The sequence below is a fragment of the Etheostoma cragini genome, unplaced genomic scaffold (genome assembly GCF_013103735.1).
Source record: "Etheostoma cragini isolate CJK2018 unplaced genomic scaffold, CSU_Ecrag_1.0 ScbMSFa_442, whole genome shotgun sequence".
In the NCBI taxonomy this organism is placed as follows: Eukaryota; Metazoa; Chordata; class Actinopteri; order Perciformes; family Percidae; genus Etheostoma; species Etheostoma cragini.
In genome coordinates, this window is record NW_023268791.1 from 1 (window position 1) to 6,628 (window position 6,628).

General features: G+C 43.0%; 5 non-coding genes across 5 annotated transcripts; all 5 read right to left on the reverse strand.

The window, feature by feature from the left end:
- Window positions 1-637: 637 nt before the first annotated feature.
- Window positions 638-748, reverse strand: trnal-caa. The gene is made up of 2 exons: window positions 711-748; window positions 638-683 (listed from the first exon to the last, which is right to left on the reverse strand). It is a non-coding gene; the product is annotated as a tRNA-Leu (tRNA).
- A 461-nt stretch (window positions 749-1,209) lies between these two features.
- On the reverse strand, window positions 1,210-1,320 carry trnal-caa. Its single transcript has 2 exons — window positions 1,283-1,320; window positions 1,210-1,255 (listed from the first exon to the last, which is right to left on the reverse strand). It is a non-coding gene; the product is annotated as a tRNA-Leu (tRNA).
- A 1,360-nt stretch (window positions 1,321-2,680) lies between these two features.
- On the reverse strand, window positions 2,681-2,791 carry trnal-caa. Its single transcript has 2 exons — window positions 2,754-2,791; window positions 2,681-2,726 (listed from the first exon to the last, which is right to left on the reverse strand). It is a non-coding gene; the product is annotated as a tRNA-Leu (tRNA).
- Window positions 2,792-3,823: 1,032 nt separating this feature from the next.
- On the reverse strand, window positions 3,824-3,934 carry trnal-caa. Its single transcript has 2 exons — window positions 3,897-3,934; window positions 3,824-3,869 (listed from the first exon to the last, which is right to left on the reverse strand). It is a non-coding gene; the product is annotated as a tRNA-Leu (tRNA).
- Window positions 3,935-6,111: 2,177 nt separating this feature from the next.
- trnal-caa lies at window positions 6,112-6,222 on the reverse strand. The gene is made up of 2 exons: window positions 6,185-6,222; window positions 6,112-6,157 (listed from the first exon to the last, which is right to left on the reverse strand). It is a non-coding gene; the product is annotated as a tRNA-Leu (tRNA).
- Between the last annotated feature and the right edge of the window lie 406 nt (window positions 6,223-6,628).

The window sequence follows — 6,628 nt, forward strand, 5'->3', positions numbered from 1 at the left end:
GATGGTATTTCCTTTATTGTTAGGACCATTTTAGTAAAATGTGCACTGATGCTAAAGCTACCTACAGCCATGGGGAAACCAAGTAAAGCAATGCTGTGTCAGGAGTGGGATTTGAACCCACTCCTCGATTTGGAGACCAGAAGTCCCTTTACACAGGAAGGAGTCAAACCTTGAGCATGGCGCCTTAGACTACTCGGCCATCCTGACTGCTGGTACTGTGGAAAGACTATCATGATTTTCTTTTGCCTTCTGCATCAATATTCTAAACATGTGAGTGTATAAAATTTGCACTGAGGTTAACGCTTACATTTAACACTGGGAAAACCAAATGCGCTAAAGCTCTGTCAGGACTGGGATTTGAAACCACACCTCCACTTGAAGACCAGAATACCCTGTACACAGGAAGGAGTCAAACCTTGAGTCTGGCGCCTCTGACCACTCGGCCATCCTTAATAACTAGTGTGGTTGGTTGACTTCTATGATTTATTTGTACCTTCTACATTAAGATTTATGAAGTATTTGCCAAGTTTCAGTGCACACAAAGCATGTAGTGATGCAAAGACATCGAGCCAGGATGGTATGTGCACTGATGCTAAAGCTACCTAGAGCCATGGGGAAACCAAGTAAAGAAATGCTGTCTCAGGAGTGGGATTTGAACCCACGCCTCCATTTGGAGACCAGAAGTCCCTTTACACAGGAAGGAGTCAAACCTTGAGTCTGGCGCCTTAGACCACTCGGCCATCCTGACTGGTGGTGCTATAGAGAGACTACCATGATTTTCTTTTAACTTCTACATCAATATTCTAAACATGTGAGTGTATAAAATTTGCTCTGAGGTTAACGCTTACATTTAACACTGGGAAAACCAAATGCGCTAAAGCTGTGTCAGGACTGGGATTTGAACCCACGCCTCCACTTGAAGACCAGAATACCCTTTACACAGGAAGGTGTCAAACCTTGAGTCTGGCGCCTCTGACCACCCGGCCATCCATACGATTAGTGTGGTTGGTTGACTTCTATGATTCATTTGTACCTTCTACATTAAGATTTATGAAGTATTTGCCAAGTTTCAGTGCACACAAAGCATGTAGTGATGCAAAGACATCGAGCCAGGATGGTATTTCCTTTATTGTTAGGACCATTTTAGTAAAATGTGCACTGATGCTAAAGCTACCTAGAGCCATGGGGAAACCAAGTAAAGCAATGCTGTGTCAGGAGTGGGATTTCAACCCACGCCTCCATTTAGAGACCAGAAGTCCCTTTACACAGGAAGGAGTCAAACCTTGAGTCTGGCGCCTTAGACCACTCGGCCATCCTGACTGATGATGCTATAGAGAGACTACTATGATTTTCTTTTACCTTCTACATCAATATTCTAAACATGTGAGTGTATAAAATTTGCACTGATGTTAACGCTTACATTTAACACTGGGAAAACCAAATGCACTAAAACTGTGTCAGGACTGGGATTTGAACCCACGCCTCCACTTGAAGACCAGAATACCCTTTACACAGAAAGGAGTCAAAGCTTGAGCCTGGCGCCTCTGACCACTCGGCCATCCTTACGACTAGTGTGGTTGGTTGACTTCTATGATTAATTTGTACCTTCTACATTAAGATTTATGAAGTATTTGCCAAGTATCAGTGCACACAAAGCATGTAGTGATGCAAAGACATCGAGCCAGGATGGTATTTCCTTTATTGTTAGGACCATTTTAGTAAAATGTGCACTGATGCTAAAGCTACCTAGAGCCATGGGGAAACCAAGTAAAGAAATGCTGTGTTAGGAGTGGGATTTGAACCCACGCCTCCATTTTGAGACCAGACGTCCCTTTACACAGGAAGGAGTCAAACCTTGAGTCTAGCGCCTTTGACCACTCTGCCATCCTGACTGGTGGTGCTATAGAGAGACTACCATGATTTACTTTTAACTTCTACATCAATATTCTAAACATGTGAGTGTATAGAATTTGCACTGAGGTTAAGGCTTACATTTAACACTGGGAAAACCAAATGCACTAAAGCTGTGTCAGGACTGGGATTTGAACCCACGCCTCCTCTTGAAGACCAGAATACCCTTTACACAGGAAGGAGTCAAACCTTTACTCTGGCGCCTCTGACCAATAGGCCATCCTTACGACTAATGTGGTTGGTTGACTTCTATGATTCATTTGTACCTTCTACATTAAGATTTATGAAGTATTTGCCAAGTTTCAGTGCACACAAAGCATGTAGTGATGCAAAGACATCAAGCCAGGATGGTATTTCCTTTATTGTTGGGACAAGTTTAGTCAAATGTGCACCGATGCCAAAGCTACCTAGGCTTTACTTGCTAACCAAGTAAAGCAATGCTGTGTCAGGAGTAGGATTCAAACACACGCCTCCATTTGGAGACCAGAAGTCCCTTTACACATGAAGGAGTCAAAGCTTGAGTCTGGCGCCTCTAACAACTCGGCCATCCTTACGACTAGTGTGGTTGGTTGACTTCTATGATTCATTTGTACCTTCTACATTAAGATTTATGAAGTATTTGCCAAGTTTCAGTGCACACAAAGCATGTAGTGATGCAAAGACATCGAGCCAGGATGGTATTTCCTTTATTGTTAGGACCATTTTAGTAAAATGTGCACTGATGCTAAAGCTACCTAGAGCCATGGGGAAACCAAGTAAAGCAATGCTGTGTCAGGAGTGGGATTTGAACCCACGCATCCATTTGGAGACCAGAAGTCCCTTTACACAGGAAGGAGTCAAACCTTGACTCTGGCGCCTTAGACCACTCGGCCATCCTGACTGATGATGCGATAGAGAGACTACTATGATTTTCTTTTACCTTCTACATCAATATTCTAAACATGTGAGTGTATAAAATTTGCACTGAGGTTAACGCTTACATTTAACACTGGGAAAACCAAATGCACTAAAGCTCTGTCAGGACTGGGATTTGAACCCACGCCTCCACTTGAAGACCAGAATACCCTTTACACAGGAAGGAGTCAAAGCTTGAGTCTGGCGCCTCTAACCACTCGGCCATCCTTACGACAAGTGTGGTTGGTTGACTTCTATGATTAATTTGTATCTTCTACATTAAGATTTATGAAGTATTTGCCAAGTTTCAGTGCACACAAAGCATGTAGTGATGCAAAGACATCGAGCCAGGATGGTATTTCCTTTATTGTTAGGACCATTTTAGTAAAATGTGCACTGATGCTAAAGCTACCTAGAGCCATGGGGAAACCAAGTAAAGAAATGCTGTGTTAGGAGTGGGATTTGAACCCACGCCTCCATTTGGAGACCAGAAGTCCCTTTACACAGGAAGGAGTCAAACCTTGAATCTAGCGCCTTTGACCACTCTGCCATCCTGACTGGTGGTGCTATAGAGAGACTACCATGATTTTCTTTTAACTTCTACATCAATATTCTAAACATGTGAGTGTATAGAATTTGCACTGAGGTTAAGGCTTACATTTAACACTGGGAAAACCAAATGCACTAAAGCTGTGTCAGGACTGGGATTTGAACCCACGCCTCCACTTGAAGACCAGAATACCCTTTACACAGGAAGGAGTCAAACCTTGACTCTGGCGCCTCTGACCACTCAGCCATCCTTACGACTGATGTGGTTGGTTGACCTCTATGATTCATTTTTACCTTCTACATTAAGATTTATGAAGTATTTGCCAAGTTTCAGTGCACACAAAGCATGTAGTGATGCAAAGACATCAAGCCAGGATGGTATTTCCTTTATTGTTGGGACCAGTTTAGTCAAATGTGCACCGACGCCAAAGCTACCTAGAGCCATGGGGAAACACGTAAAGCAATGCTGTGTCAGGAGTGGGATTTGAACCCACGCCTCCATTTGGAGACCAGAAGTCCCTTTACACATGAAGGAGTCAAACCTTGAGTCTGGCGCCTTAGACCACTCAGCCATCCTGACTGGTGGTGCTACAGAGAGACTACCATGATTTTCTTTTAACTTTTAAATCAATATTCTAAACATGTGAGTGTATACAATTTGCACTGAGGTTAACGCTTACATTTAACACTGGGAAAACCAAATGCGCTAAAGCTGCGTCAGGACTGGGATTTGAACCCACGCCTCCACTTGAAGACCAGAATACCCTATACACAGATAGGAGTCAAACCTTGACTCTGGCGCCTCTGACCAATAGGCCATCCCTACGACTAATGTGGTTGGTTGACTTCTATGATTCATTTGTACCTTCTACATTAAGATTTATGAAGTATTTGCCAAGTTTCAGTGCACACAAAGCATGTAGTGATGCAAAGACATCAAGCCAGGATGGTATTTCCTTTATTGTTGGGACCAGTTTAGTCAAATGTGCACCGATGCCAAAGCTACCTAGGCTTTACTTGCTAACCAAGTAAAGCAATGCTGTGTCAGGAGTAGGATTCAAACACACGCCTCCATTTGGAGACCAGAAGTCCCTTTACACATGAAGGAGTCAAACCTTGAGTCTGGCGCCTTAGACCAATCGGCCATCCTGACTGGTGGTGCTACAGAGAGACTACCATGATTTTCTTTTAACTTCTACATCAATATTCTAAACATGTGAGTGTATAAAATTTGCACTGAGGTTAACGCTTACATTTAACACTGGGAAAACCAAATGCGCTAAAGCTGTGACAGGACTGGGATTTTAACCCACGCCTCCACTTATAGACCAGAATACCCTTTACACAGGAAGGAGTCAAACCTTGGGTCTGGCGCCTCTGACCACTCGGCCAACCTTACGACTAGTGTGGTTGGTTGACTTCTATGATTCATTTGTACCTTCTACATTAAAATTTAAGAAATATTTGCCAAGTTTCAGTGCACACAAAGCATGTAGTGATAAAAAGACATCGAGCCAGGATGGTATTTCCTTTATTGTAAGGACCATTTTAGTAAAATGTGCACTGAGGCTAAAGCTACCTAGAGCCATGGGGAAACCAAGTAAAGTAATGCTGTGTCAGGAGTGGGATTTGAACCCACGCCTCGATTTGGAGACCAGAAGTCCCTTTACACAGGAAGGAGTCAAACCTTGAGTATGGCGCCTTAGACTACTCGGCCATCCTGACTGCTGATACTGTGGAAAGACTATCATGATTTTCTTTTGCCTTCTGCATCAATATTCTAAACATGTGAGTGTATAAAATTTGCACTGAGGTTAACGCTTACATTTAACAGTGGGAAAACCAAATGCGCTAAAGCTGTGACAGGACTGGGATTTTAACCCACGCCTCTACTTGAAGACCAGAATACCCTTTACACAGGAAGGAGTCAAACCTTGGGTCTGGCGCCTCTGACCACTCGGCCATCCTTACGACTAGTGTGGTTGGTTGACTTCTATGATTCATTTGTACCTTCTACATTAAGATTTATGAAGTATTTGCCAAGTTTCAGTGCACACAAAGCATGTAGTGATGCAAAGACATCGAGCCAGGATGGTATTTCCTTTATTGTTAGGACATTTTAGTAAAATGTGCACTGATGCTAAAGCTACCTAGAGCCATGGGGAAACCAAGTAAAGAAATGCTGTGTCAGGAGTGGGATTTGAACCCACACCTCCATTTGGAGACCAGAAGTCCCTTTACACAGGAAGGAGTCAAACCTTGAGTATGGCGCCTTAGACTACTCGGCCATCCTGACTGCTGATACTGTGGAAAGACTATCATGATTTTCTTTTGACTTCTACATCAATAGTCTATACATGTGAGTGTATAAAATTTGCACTGAGGTTAACGCTTACATTTAACACTGGGAAAACCAAATGCGCTAAAGCTGTGTCAGGACTGGGATTTGAACCCACGCCTCCACTTGAAGACCAGAATACCCTTTACACAGGAAGGAGTCAAACCTTGACCCTGGCGCCTCTGACCACCCGGCCATCCATACGATTAGTGTGGTTGGTTGACTTCTATGATTCATTTGTACCTTCTACATTAAGATTTATGAAGTATTTGCCAAGTTTCAGTGCACACAAAGCATGTAGTGATGCAAAGACATCGAGCCAGGATGGTATTTCCTTTATTGTTAGGACCATTTTAGTAAAATGTGCACTGATGCTAAAGCTACCTAGAGCCATGGGGAAACCAAGTAAATTAATGCTGTGTCAGGAGTGGGATTTGAACCCACGTCTCCATTTGGAGACCAGAAGTCCCTTTACACAGGAAGGAGTCAAACCTTGAGTCTGGCGCCTTAGACCACTCGGCCATCCTGACTGATGATGCTATAGAGAGACTACTATGATTTTCTTTTATCTTCTACATCAATATTCTAAACATGTGAGTGTATAAAATTTGCACTGAGGTTAACGCTTACATTTAACACTGGGAAAACCAAATGCACTAAAGCTGTGTCAGGACTGGGATTTGAACCCACGCCTCCACTTGAAGACCAGAATACCCTTTACACAGGAAGGAGTCAAAGCTTGAGTCTGGCGCCTCTGACCACTCGGCCATCCTTACGACTAGTGTGGTTGGTTGACTTCTATGATTCATTTGTACCTTCTACATTAAGATTTATGAAGTATTTGCCAAGTTTCAGTTTACACAAAGCATGTAGTGATGCAAAGACATCGAGCCAGGATGGTATTTCCTTTATTGTTAGGACCATTTTAGTAAAATG